We start from the raw sequence: 14,004 nt of genomic DNA, 5'->3' as shown, positions 1-14,004 counted from the left end.
GTCTTTTCATTCTTTTAAAATCGTATTTCGAAGAGTGAAAGTTTTAATTTTGATAAGGTCCAATATATCAATTTAAAAACATTTTATGTATCATGTTTTTGTTGATGGTTGTAGCTGTGAAATTTTTGCCTGACCCAAGTTTGCAAAGATTTTATCCTATGTTTTCTTCTACAAGTTTTACAGTTTTAGATTCTACATTTTCTACATTTAGGCCTTTGACTAATTTCTAGTTAATTTTGTGATATTGTATGTACAAGGTGTGAAATGAAGTTCCTTATTTTGCATATGGGTATCCAATTGTTGCAGTACCATTGACTGAAAGATTTTGCTTTCTGGATTGAATTACCTTTCCTCCTCCCATAGTAGTTTTCCTTGGGAGTGTGGGTCTATTTTTGGACTTGCTATTTTATTCCGTTGATCTATGTGTCTCTATTTTTATACCAATGCTATATTGTCTTGAATATGGTAATCTTATGTTAAGTCTTGAAATCAGACAGTGTTGGTCGTTTAACTTTTTTCCTCTTTTTCCAAGTTGTTTTGGCTATTGTAAGTCCTTTGCATTTTGCTGTGAGTTTCAGATTTACTTTGTCAATTTCTATAACAAATTTCTGCTGGTATTTTGATTGGGTTGTGTTAAATCTCTAGAGCAATTTGGGGAGAATTCTTAACAACACTGAGTCTTCTAACGGACTAAACGGATTTTTAATTTCTCTCAGCATTGCATTACAGCTTTCAGTATTCAGGTCTTGCTCTTCTCTTGTCAGATTTATATCTAAATATTCTGTATTTTTGAGGTTGTTGTTTGTACTATTATTCTCTTTAAATTTCGTTTTGCTCTTGTTGAGAATATATGAAGACAATAGATTTTTGTATTTTGATGTTGTATCCTAAAACTTTGCTAAATTCATATATTAGATCTCATAGTTTTTCTGTAGATTTATTGGATTTTCTTCATAGACAATTACGTAATCTGTGAATAAAAACAATTTTGCTTCTTCCTTTCCACTCACTCTAGATGCCTTTTCTTTTTTTATTGTGCTGACATGAACTTTCAGCAAAATACTAAATAAAAATCATGAGAGTGAACATCTTGTATTAATCCTGGTCATAGGGGGAAAGCATTTAGTTTTTCATCATTATGATGTTAGCTGTAAAGTCGTTTCTTTCTTTCTCTCTTTTTCTTTCTCTTTCTTTCTCTTTCTATTTTTCTGTCTTCCTCCCTTCCTCCCTCTCTTTCTCTCTTTCTTTCTCTCCCATATATCAAGTTGAGGGAGTTTCTTTTTATTTTTTATCAGGAGAAACTTGTTGGATTTTGGTCAGATGCTTTTTGGGCAGCCATTGAAATTATCATATGGGTTTTCTCTTTGAGTTTATTAATATAGTGAATTATACGGTTTGCTTTTTTAAAATGTCAAAACAACTTTGTATTCCTGGGGAGAGCCACACTTGATGTATTGATTTTTATATGTTGTTGGATTTGATATGCTAAAATACTGTTTCAAACTTTTGCATCTATGCTCATGAGGCATACTGGTCTGTAGTTTTTTTTTTTTTCTTGTAATACTTTTGTCTGGTTTGATATCAGGGAAATGTTGGCCTTTATAATTAGTTGGGAAGTACTTTCTCCTCCTCAGTTTTTTTTTAGAAGAGTTTGTGTAGAATTCATTTTATTTTTTCTTTAATGTTAGAATTCACCAGTGAAGTCATCTGTGCCTTGAGTTTTGTTTGTGGGAAAGTTTTGGCAAATTCATCTAATTTACTAGCTATGGAGCTATTCAGGTTATCTGTTTCTTTTTGAAAGCTTTAGTAGTTTGTGTCTTTCAAGGAAATTGTCCACTTAAGTTGTCAGTTTTGATTGGAACTGTCATTCATAATATTCTCTCAACATCTTTTTAGTATTTGTAGAATGTGTAATTATGCCACGAATGGGTTTTAAATATCTGTCTTTATTAGTAAACACAATAATAGTATTTACTTTCTGAGGCAAGGACAGATTATTATTACTTATAGCAATAACTATGCTGGTTTCCCTTTCCTTAACAGTTTCCCCTTCTTGGGGGATGAAAGTCAGAAGTCACCCAACATATACTGGGGTCTGACCTGTAGGTGAGCAACTGCAAAAACTTGAATCTGAGAACTTATGTAAATGTTGAACCCTCTATTCCTAAGAGAGGAAGAGAAAGAGAGAAACTTAATCTTCTCTTTGTAAACAAATTCTCCTTGGGAAGAGAGGGGAAGAAACTATTTCAATGTTTATAGCTTTTTGTTTGAACTACTATATATTAGCAATTTCTTATAATTTACTTACTCTTAGTGTTATCTGTATATATATCTTTTCTGTCTCACTAGATCAGAAACTTTTAGAGAGCAGGGACAGCTGAAAAGGTACTTATTATAGTGTCTTATATATAGTATATTTTAATTAAGTATTTACTTGAATAATGGTGTGATCTTGCCTTCTTTTGAACTCTTCAAGCATGCATTGATTTTTCCATCCAACTAGATCATAAGTTTCTTGAGGGTAGAGGCATGCCTTTTACTTCATTGTTTTCTTACAATTTGATAAACTCTTGGCATACTTTTTTTGAAACAAAGACTTATTAATTTATAGTGTTAATATAAGAGAATGCCATAGTGAAGAAAAATAGTATAATGTATATTACAAAATGGTATCCTTTCATTAAGCCCTCTGTCTTTGGAAAGCTATAGAGACACAGCCCATGAGCAGAAAGAAAATAGTGTTGTTCTTAAATAATTGCACAGATTCTACAAGATGGTATAAATTTTTTATCATTCCCATTAATTTGCCTTTTAGCTAATGCAAAGTCTGTCACAGATGGGAATCTGATCTCTCTTTGGCTGCTTGCATCTTCTCCTTTTTGCTTTTCCTTTTCTAAATTCTGGAAGCTATTAACTTTCTAAGCTTTGTCCTCAGTTCCATTTGGAAAGGGGTGGTGAGTGGATCTCTCAGTACTCAGAGAAAAATGCTCTCAGCCTTCTGTGTATACCCGACTAGAACATCTATACACAGAACCCGCTGTTCCTTTACTAATAGTAACCATTATTCAGAGCATAACTTTAAGAGGTTCTCATGTAAGAAGAAAGCCACCATCTCTGCTCTGCTTTACCTGAGAGGTTGGGCATGAGGAGCAAAGAAAAGAGCTGAGAAGAAAGGAGAATTGGGTGGTGCCACAGTGAAATAGTAGGCCACTCCCGTGAGACATGGGCAAATTCAAATCTGAGCTCGAATTGACCAGTTTCACCATAATTTGAGCTTTCAATTTCTTTTTTCCCCCCTAAAACTAAAGAAATGCATCAAGTCCTTCCCTGTGGCCTCTGAGGCTTTATGGGCCTGTCAGAGTCTGTTCAGGACGCAGAAAAAACATAGAAGGAATCTTAGCCACCTTCAGTCCAGAATCTCTCTCCTTACAGTTATCTAATCTCTTCTGTTTTGAATAGTCTAAAATTCCATTGTATTTTCTAGTCCAGACTTACATAGTCATTTTGTCCAGAGTCTCAGAAAATGAAGTGTTCTTTCTTGATGACCTCATGTGGAAAATTACCTCACATTGATCTCTTTCTTTGCTTCAAATTCATCTTTAAATCAGCATAGTTTGCAGTGAAATTGCTGTTTAATAGCAAGTTACTAGATTTCGGTGGATATTTGAAATTTGTGTGTTGTGGGGAATTTACCTTTTTCTTCACACTAAATATTTACACAATTCGCAAATAAAAAAAAAATCCCAAATCTGTAGAACTTAACAAAATCCTCATGGCAAGTAGAGTGAGGAGGCCCCAATAGTTGTTGAGTTTAAAAAAGAGGTGTCTTTGAGGGTGTGGTACATGGTGAGGGAGAGATTAGCTAATAGGGAGAGTTACTACAGGAAGCATTTGCTGTGGGCATATGGGCCACTGGCCGAAATCACTCTGAGGAAGACACAGCCTACATGTGTCACACAGAGATTCTCATGCTGTTGGTTCTGGTGTGGCCACCGACAGAGTGTTCTTTGGTGTTGCTTTAGTGGACAGGAATGTTTTTTCAAGGCAGGAGGTGATAACTGAAAAGAGGAATTTTTCTTTCACTTAAACAGTTTTAAAAATGACAGAGTTGTGACATTCTACTCGAATCTACGTAACATATTTTCCTGAAGACAACAAATAAACGCGAACCCATTAATAATAAATATACCTCAGGCCCAGACTCTGGCCAGGAAAAAGGGGTGGAGAAAAGAGGGAGGGTGGAAAGGAGATGGAGAGTGGAGGAGACGCTGGAAAGGGAGGTTCCCATAGACACAAGGAAAATGAAATAAGCCTCAGGAACAGAGCAAGGCACAGGTTTCCAGAAGAGAACAGCATGGAAGGCAGCAGCAATCACTGTGAACTCTTCATGGAAATCTAAAGTGAAGTGCAAGGATAAAGCATTGGTTCTCACTTGGAACTTGGACCATTTACCACTATGCAATGCTGAGAGCTAATGAATAGTGTAGGACAATGTGTGTGTGTGTGTGTATATGCATATATTTTTATATATATAGATATATCTATTTATATGTATATCATGTAATGAATAAATTATCTTTCAACTGTCATATTTTTATAAGGATCTTTTAAAAATAGCAGCAAATATATAGCCATTAGGTGTTATTAATAGTAGGCTGAGTCCATAGAGAATGCAGAGGGAACGTTACCATGTAAAAGCTGCATTTGTCCACTGGTCTGAGATGCCTAGGAGCTATTTTTGCACATTTATCTGAGAAATGAGGAAAAGATTCTTCTCTTAAGCTAAAAAACCCCCTGTAGTTGACTGGTTTAATGTTCAGATTTTAATGTATATTCTGTTTCCAGCAAAAGCCTTTTAATATGTTCCCCATCATCCAGCAACATGTTCTGATGCACATGCTAATTTATATATGGCAAATAGGAAGCTGAAAATTCTCAACTGAGAAGTTAAAGACTTGAGCCTTTTATTTTAAACATTGGAATCAAAGAGGTGGTCAGGGAGAGGACACGTGACTGGGGACGTTGCAAAGGAAATTCATGCACCAGACAGATGTCCTTGGATGACGCCACTACAGTTCCATCCAATTTTGTAGAAACTGGTCATTTTGTGGAGTGTTTTCTGCACTTGTGATTATTATAAAGCAGAGGTTCTCAATTCTATCAGAAAATGTCTTCCTTTTTAAAATAACAGTTTGTAATGACTCACTTATTAATATGTTAAAATTTATAGCTTCAAAAATTAATATAATGTTCTTACTCTGTTATAAAGGAGAAATAAGAGAAACGCAATCAACAGTAAAATTATACACACCCACATCTAAATACTTAATCACAACTATCCTTATTACCTCCAGATGCACCCAAGGGATGTGCTGCCCTCCTTGGATTTGGAACTGTTGTAATAAAGTAGCATTTCATACAACTATGCTTTGCTGGTTTGTCTTTGGCATTTTTCTTACTTTTCCTCTCATTTTTATCATTCCGTTTCCTTGCAATTCCTGACAAATGAGTATAGGAATAAGAACGGCTGGATTTATGCCATCTACTTCTTCATGGTGATTTTAGCTGTGGATTTTGGACATAGATGACTCACCTGACATGCACACTTGGTGTGCTCTTTAGACCTAAGTCCTGCACTTTTGTCTGAAGATGCTCGGTACTGTTACATTATAAAATTGTCAGTTTCTTCTGAGGCAATACTAAATGATAACAGTCCAAACATTTACAATGATGACATAGGACTTTTGTGATGTATCTGGATTCTTTATTTCATGGCATTTTATTACCAAGATGTTTTCAGAAAAACGTTACATTCTTTCCCCTAGGATGTCACTGATTAACAGAATACAAAATCTCCTCAAAGATACCTTTTGAGTTGAGGCAATATCATTATATTTATTGAAGTGAAATCTTTTCACCCAGGATGTCAAGTATTGCCCATAGTATATTATGATATTACAACATTTTATTGGGAACTAAAAATTAAGTAGTTCTAGTCATTTAATCTAGTAGAAAAGTAAGGAGCAGATATGTACCTCGAAAACAAAAATTAAGAGTCAATTTGGAAAATTCGTTATGCAGTTAAAGAAAAAGGAAGTCATACTCATGTGCGTGTAATTAATTTTAGGATGCAAGTTTATAAAGATGTCATATTAAAATAAAATTTAAATTATAGCTTAAATATTCTGCTAATAAGTTTTTCACCTTTAAAATACTACTGACCCCGTTGGAAATTATTAAATAGGATCTGTTTTCCATCAAATGGCCAAATTAATGTACTTAGCTAAGAGGATGTCTGGCCTGGAGGTTAAAGCATATCCTCTGAAGGCCTGAATTCCAGGTCTGCCACTTAATAGCTGTGTAAACTTGGGCAAGTCACTTAACCTCTTTGGTTTAAAAAAATATATATATATATAATATATAATATCCACCTTTCATGAAGTTGTTGTGAGATTAAATTGGTTAATGTGGGTAAAACATTGAGTTGTGCCTGGCATAGAGTAAATACAGGTATAGGTCAGTTTTATGATTCTTATCACATGTGAGTGAGGCCAGCTGGACTCTGTTACCTGTCTGTGGATTGTTCATATCTGTCACTAGATAGTTATTACCGTTCCCTTGAATGAATGGGCACAGCCCCCTGTTTTGGCCCAGAGGTGTCCCAGAATGGATGTCCTTTTTAGGCTGGGCTCCCTAGAAGCTGACTTTGAAAGGATTTGTTTCTATGAATGTGATTTATTCGGAAGTTTGCTCGGGAAACCTGGTAGGAGGTTGGAAAGGCAGGACCAGAAAGGAAGCAAGCCCAGCAAGGACATGATATCAAGCAAAGTCTCAGGACAGTAGCAGGATGAGTCTTTTAGGGAGAAGGCCCTGGAGACAACACAGGTCACACCCTGGAGTGTCTGGTTCAGGACAGGGGAGCTGGTATGACCATATTCCCCCATCCCTTGGGCACTCATTGGTTAAGGGCTGCTCCAGGGAAACAGGAATTTCCAGGTACTTTAATCTCTGCCATGGGGCACGAAGAGGAAGAATTTTGGTCTGGATTATTGGAGATACTAGGTACTGTTTTTCAAGGCTGTAGAAAGTATTAGGTTTCTCTGTCCATAATGAAGGAGTTGACAGCTTTCATCTTGCTTCATGAATGTTGGATACTTCTGAAGTGCCTGTGTGGTTTGCTTTTCAAATGGATTCTGGAAAAAAAAAAAAAAAGAGCAGATAATACCATTTAGTACTTCAAAAGTCTGTTTAATTTGGTTGATTAGTCTTACCCTAAGTGTACAAAGGAATGTTCATCCCAGAGTTTACAATGGTGCCAGGAATCTTGGTTCACACTTAAGGAAGGAGTAGAGACTTCTGTCAGTGAAGTCATATTATGTGCTAGAGACTGTGTGATAGTCTCCTAAAGATACTGCATCTAGTCCTTATCTACATGTGGGTAAGTTAGGCATTATCCTAATTTTAAGTCTAGGGAAATGGAAGTTCAGAGAGGCTTTATGCTCAAAGTTGCACAGAACTAGAATTAAAATTGAAGTTAAAGCCTGCTCTCTTTGCTAGTTTCTGTTACAGAGGAAGTAGGGAAAAGCTTTATATTCTGATTTTAGGTTGATATCCAGAGACACAGAATTTTCTGTCTTTGAATCATTATGGCTTTTTAGTGTTTACTGAACTGTGAGGGAATAGGGAGTATTTATGTGTGCTGTGTGTGTGTCTGAGAGAAAGACGTGGGGGGAAGGGAATTATACTTGACAGTTGTTAATAAATTTTATTTCTCTGAGCCCTGAAAAGGACAACGATAAGTTGTAGAGCACTGCTTGAAAGTGCCCACCTTTTTGTTCACTGTGGCATAAACATAGTCATTGCTTTCCCTTGTAAAGAAGACACACTCTTTGGACGTGAGAAACAGTAACTCTGGGTAAAGGATTAAGAAAAAAATGCGTTTATCTCATTCTTCTACTTTCTCAGAAGCAGTGTAAGGCTTGTGCCTTCATTTAGGCCAATCTATGTGCACCTTAAATTGTGTTGATTTAGGGTCATTGACTTCTTAGTTGGAATTGGTTTTAGACAATTATTTAAATACAGAGAAGTTGGACTATGGACTGATGCTTTGGATGCTTCAGACTACTAGACACTATTTGCTAATTGTTGGATCTAAACAGCCCTATAGATGTTGACAAAGCAAAAATGAATCTTGCAGGTTCTTTTGTTTTAATCAGGAAGATGTCTGGAAGACCATGTCTGAGGGGTGTGAACTGCTGTTGTGGAGCATAGAAATCTTACCCCAGGCATGAGTTATTCACCTCCCTTCAGCCTAGCAGTTAGCACAATCCGCTGTGATTGGAGAGTAAAATTTCATTACATGCTTCTTCCAATAGCTGATGCTTACTTCACCAGAGCCATTGCATCTCTCATGTTAAAGATCAGAGATCAAAATTCCTCTATTTGTAATGTATTTCCTGAGGTTTACACATGATTTCCTGCTATTTAGATGTATTTCTTAGAGATATTTTCAAATTGCCTCATTGTTTGCTATGAAAAAAAAAAGAGAAAAACAGAAATATGTTTCTATTCAAGCTGATCATAAATGTTTGAGATGATTGTTAAAAATTTACAAATGCACGGTTTTTCAGTAAAGTACAGGGAATGACTTAGAGAGTTGAAGTGAATTTTAGAGTTAGGCTCAAGTTAACTTTGAAGAGGAACTGTAATTTTCTACTGTGATGCTTGAAGAAAATTCCTTCTAGTTGTTGTAGTGTTGGATATTCCTTTCACTTAATCCCCTAGCTAGTTATTTTTTCACCAAATTTAGACTTTCTGTTATTTGCAATAATTTGTTCAGTTTCTAGAAATATGCAAGAGATACTTGTGTGGAATCATCAACATTTAAATAACTGATGAAATTATTAATGTCCCTGATTAACAATGACAGCTAACAGTGAGCCACTTGCTAAGCAAAAAGTAGCTAGTTCCTCCCCCTTAAGGGTTAAATGAATAGTTGATTGCCTGATGTGATTTACTATATTAAAGAGCACAACGAATTTATATTAATTACATACTTTTAAAATGTGACATAAGAGACATAAACATTTTTACTGTGACTGAAATATTTAAAGGGGTCTGTCCTGAAGTGATTACTTTAACTGGTTCTAAAATTATAGCTTTAAAAAAAAGTAAAGGCCTTTGTAGAAAAAAGAGAACACTTCAAGTTTACTTTTTATCATTTCATGAACATTTTTCACTTCGCCTTGCATTTTGTGATATTATAAACAAAGAAATTCCTGTAGTACCACATGTCGTAAAACCATGAAGCAGAATTCTTTAGAAGCTGAGAAAAATCAGGAAATTTTGTTCAGGTACCAAGCTCAAAGAAACTGTGTTGAATAAACAGTTGAGAATCAATGTTTATTTTGTTAACCAAGAACTAATGTTAAAAGGATCTTTAAAATTACCAAGCTTTAAATATTAAAATGATTCTTAATTTAAACTAGTCATCTTCCAGAATCTACCCTCTCTTTCTTATTCAGTTATAGACATACTAGAACCTTGCACATGGATGTTTGGAATAAAGACCTTATTTTCCAGTAGGTTTGCAGCTAAGTGGCCATAAGACTATCTCTTGGCCAGTGGGCTGCACAGTGGACAGTTAGAATGCAAGCAACCATCTTGGACTGCAATGTCCAGACTTCATGCTGAAGATGACAAAGCAACAAGGTAGATGAAGCCTGGGTGCTTGAAATTGTGGATGCCATACTAGACCTGGTTCAATGACTTCTAGTCTTTTTCCTTTTTTGATGGAGAGAAATAAACTATTGTGTTTAATCAACTTATTTTTAGTGACTGGATTTAGATCCCTTTTTAGGGCCCAGGGATATTGAAGTTAACCTCAATAGATACATCAAATTATTATTTTTCTTAATTTAAGTACAGGTTTTTTTTCACAATGTTGTTAGTTTCTGGTGTACAGCATGTTGATTCAGTTATACAAATACATATACCTATTCTTTTTCATTATAGGTTATTAAAAGATAACTAATGTAGTTCCCTGTGCCATACATTAGAATCTTGTTTATCTATTTTATAAATAGTAGATTGTATCTGCCAATACCAAACTCCTAATTTATCTCTCTCCTGTCAAGTTATTTTTCTTTTTGATCACTTGTAAGGTGATTTTCTGATTCCTCAAGATAATAAAGTTCCAAAGGCATGTACTCAGATCAACAAGGGCATTGAAGGCCCATCTTAAAATAAGACCTCATGTGTCAGACCTCAGTGATTGGAGAACTCAGCTGGGTGAAACAGGTGAATGGGCCTGGCTCCTGGGAAAAAAAAAGAAATAGTAGAACCGAAAAGATACATGCACCCCATTGTTCACAGCAGCACTATTTACAATAGCCAAGACATGGAAACAACCTAAATGTGCGTTGATGGATAAAGAAGCAGTGGTATATAATGGAATACTACTCAGCCATAAAAAGAATAAAATAATACCATTTGCAGCAACATGGATGGACCTAGAGATTGTAATTCTAAGTGAAGTAAGCCAAAAAGAGAAAGAAAAATACCATGTGATATCACTTATATGTGGAATCTAAACAAACAAAAAAATGACATGAATGAACTTATTTAAAAAATAGAAACAGACTCACAGACATAGAAAATAAACTTGTGGTTACCAGAGGGGAAAGGAGAGGGGAAGGGATAACTCCGAGTTGGAGATTTGCAGATACTACTATATTTTAGATAAACAATTTCTTCTGTATAGCACAGGGAACTATATTCAATATCTTGTAGTAACCTATGAGGAAAAACATTATGCCGTACAACAGAAATTGACACAATGTTATAAACTGACTCTACTTCAAAAAAATAAAAATAAACCCTATACCGTGTTCATCAAGACTTTATATTCAGCAACTATTGGATAGCACCTGAACAAATGAAACAAACAGCAGGTATATTGAGAGCCAAGGAGAAATATAATATTTTAATATCAAAATATATTTGATACATTAAAAATACGTCTGTGTTTTCCAAAAGGCCCAGGTTAAAGCATAGAAGACAGAAGCGTGGTGGTGGTGGTGTCAACGTCTGCTTTGTTCTATCACCGCTAGTGCAGATGGTATTTCTAACCACATGTCTCAGATATACTCCATTAGACACCATGGGAGGTACAGGACAAACTTGAAGCCACCTGCAACCCCAAGCACAGCCCTCATAAGACATCATTTCTGTTTCGGTCGATATGAAAAATCTGCCCTGACAGATGGCTCTGCCTAAATGGGAGACAAATTTAGGCTTATAAAAATGCTTAGGATGAAGCACATTTACTTGGGATAAGCTTCCTAAATGGAAAGTTGTATTCTCTCAAAGTTATAAATGTACAAACCTGAACTTCTCATTGGTAGTTTCTAATGAATCATAGGTTCCCCCCCTGTCTATTACAACCTTTATAGTTATTTGACTGCCAGCTCCCCTTTAAAAGCAGTTTGGCCTGCTAGTTGATTCTGAAGAACTGAAAATGATTCTGGCTGGCATGTTTTTACATGCTGGTTGTAGCATCTATGCTGGACAGTATATTTTGGGTACACTAGAAAATGTCATTTTCTTTCCCCCATGAAGTTAAAAATGTTTTGCTTGTATTTGAAGCATGTTAGGTCTTTTTTTGCATAATTTTTCCTGCCTTTACTGATGTTTGCAACACTTCTTAATTCAGTACCATCTGTGAATCCATCAGCTTGCTATTTACTGCCTCTTCTGGATCATTAAGGGAGTTGTTATGGCAATAAAACTTTATTTACATGTCACTTTTCCAGGAAACTCAAAGTATATTTATAATGTTATTGTATTAAACAATGGCACCCATGTGAGGTAAAGAATTTTATGGTTAGAAGCATTTCAACATTAGGATGACTTATTTTAAATAAAAGGAGATATTTCAGTGATTCTGGAGTTTGAGCATGTCTGTTATTAGGTATTCTTGTTGCTCTGAGCCATTAAGGAAGTTGTTGCAGTAGCTTTGGTGGTTGTATAATGACGGGAGAGGTAGGAGAGATTGGTTTAGATTGATGAATGAATTTTAGTTTTTTTCCATTTCCCTCTTGGTCCCAGCGTCTAAGTCTCAATTACTGTGAAGTGGCAAAGAGCCAATATAATTAAAGGAAGACAGATACACAAAAGAATCAGGTAATATGGATTATTAAGAATAATAAATTCACCATTTTCTCTCTTCCTTTTAAATTACAGTAGTAACAATGTTGATGCCTGTTTCTGGAGTCCTGCAGACCAAGGAATCCTTTATTAAAATGGGGTAAAGGAGAACCCATTTTGTCTACTGAGTGTGTGGATTTTATCTTACTGTTTTATTTTTTAATAGTGTTGTTCTGTGGCAGTCAGGTTGTGCTTGGTTAAACACAGAAAGCGTTGAATCCCTTCTTTAGTTAATCAGTATTTTTATTGACTATCCAGTGTCATAACCATCAGCAAGCGCATAAGGAACCTCAGCTCCGGTTTAGCCCTTTTTTATCCCTAGTTTTGAATGTCAGAAATTTAATGTCATCTGTTAGCAGCTCATGTCAGCTTTGCAAGTTAGTTCCAGAACCTTAGTCTCCCAATTTAGAGACTGCAGGTTGTTGCTGAATTTAGTTTGAGATCTATCAGTTACTTATTATGGAATTTAAGGTATAATTATTGAAAAGAGTTTCTGATGTTTAACAGGATTTCTAACTGATATTTGATTTCTTCTAAACATATTTTCTCTCATTTCTTAAGCTCATTAATTAATTAGCTTAGGATTGATTTATAAATTAGCTTAATAGCAGAGAGTCAAATGAACCAATAAGAGGGGACACTTAACAGGCAACTCTGTCAGTAAGAGTATAACATTTATGGCAGATTATGGAACGTGGAGTTTTGTATTAGCACTTAAGTTGTTCATATTGGGACTGAAGAATACATATGGATTTGTTTGATGGACTTCTGTCTCAGGTTACTGTACTTGCTGGGCGAGGCAGTGGCTTCTAGACCTGTAGCTCATCCAGTGCATTCAGAGAGTAGCTTCTAGATCTGTGGCTCATCTGTGATGCCATCTAAAGTTGACATCAAGTCTCCACAGTTACAACAGCAATGAGACCTAAGGTCCACGTGAGACCCAAGGCAATTAGAACAGAGCCTCTCAAATTTAATTCATTTGAGTATCATCCTCTCATTTTTGCCTTATATACACATTACCTTTATTATTCACTTAGTGTTTTGCTTTTAAACAACTCAATTTGGGGATGTAAATAGATTATTTTAAAAGAAAATATTATATTACTGTCACAACTCAGAAAAACTCTATTCTAAAATAGATGGTAACTATAAAAATTAATAGGATGAAAATGAAAAAAGTATGTATAGTTCTAGCTCGATGATGTTACCTGGAGACTCAGTGCCTGAGAGCATATCTTTGTCTTGTTAAAACAACATTAGAGAGATGTTAAAGACCTACTAACATCAAATTGAGATCTTCTTTTCCCCTGTTAGTAGAAAATTGAATGGAAAAACTTTGTCAACCTGAGTTAGGCTTTGTGACAGACTATTACCACCCAAAATGATATCCCAGACCAAGCTTTGGGAAGTAATGGATTAAAGAAACAAAGAAAATGGATCCAATAGCCTTACCAACTCATTCACTCATTCATTCATTCACTCAACTTATTATGTGCCCCCAAACTAGGTATCCAGTATTTAACAAAAAACACAATTCCCTGCCCCTGTGAACTCACCACTGAGCACAGATCTTTCCATTGCACCTGATCCACCATGTGTGCAGTCCTGCTTCCTCTGGTTTTTTTCCTCCCAGCTCTTCTGTCATTGCTGCCCCAGTCCAGTGGAACTTATTGTGGGGACTAGAAACTCCTTAGGGTCTTCGTTCTCTTCTGATGTCATTTGGGGCCCTTTGTCTAAGGTTCAGCCTTGGAATGCACCTTGATCTTGCCCACAGGCAGAACTTCTCCAGACCTGTAG

General features: G+C 35.7%; 1 protein-coding gene and 1 long non-coding RNA gene across 15 annotated transcripts in view; one reads left to right on the top strand and one right to left on the bottom strand.

Annotated features, from left to right (window-relative positions):
* Positions 1–14,004, top strand: part of MCTP1 (multiple C2 and transmembrane domain containing 1) — a 481,548-nt gene that overhangs the window by 43,558 nt on the left and 423,986 nt on the right. The gene's annotated exons all lie outside the window — the stretch shown is intronic.
* Positions 5,743–13,997, bottom strand: LOC135321065 (uncharacterized). The gene is made up of 2 exons (XR_010380488.1): positions 13,764–13,997; positions 5,743–7,193 (listed from the first exon to the last, which is right to left on the bottom strand). It is a non-coding gene; the product is annotated as an uncharacterized LOC135321065 (long non-coding RNA).

Source organism: Camelus dromedarius, chromosome 3 (genome assembly GCF_036321535.1).
Source record: "Camelus dromedarius isolate mCamDro1 chromosome 3, mCamDro1.pat, whole genome shotgun sequence".
Lineage (NCBI taxonomy): Eukaryota > Metazoa > Chordata > Mammalia > Artiodactyla > Camelidae > Camelus > Camelus dromedarius.
The sequence above is the reverse complement of the archived record's forward strand: the minus strand, read 5'-3'. Positions and strand labels throughout refer to the sequence as shown.